A 271-nucleotide genomic window follows, 5' to 3' on the forward strand; every position below is an offset into this window, starting at 1 on the left:
GCGAGAACAAAAAAGGTGAGAAGTGAATTTTAAAATTTTTTCCTCTGTATTAAGATCTCAAGGAAATAGAATAGTTACCTTACTACGTAATACAGTTTTCTTAAATAAAGATTACAGTAGAGTTTTCTTACATAAATTACATGGGAAACTACACCATTTTCTTGTCATATACCGATTGCTTTTTTCCCTTCGTTTATATATATTCACCAATTTGATGATTTTTTTTTTGTTATCCATACATTTATATTGATAAAACAAACGTCACAAATTT

Source organism: Penaeus monodon, chromosome 23, assembly GCF_015228065.2.
Source record: "Penaeus monodon isolate SGIC_2016 chromosome 23, NSTDA_Pmon_1, whole genome shotgun sequence".
In the NCBI taxonomy this organism is placed as follows: Eukaryota; Metazoa; Arthropoda; class Malacostraca; order Decapoda; family Penaeidae; genus Penaeus; species Penaeus monodon.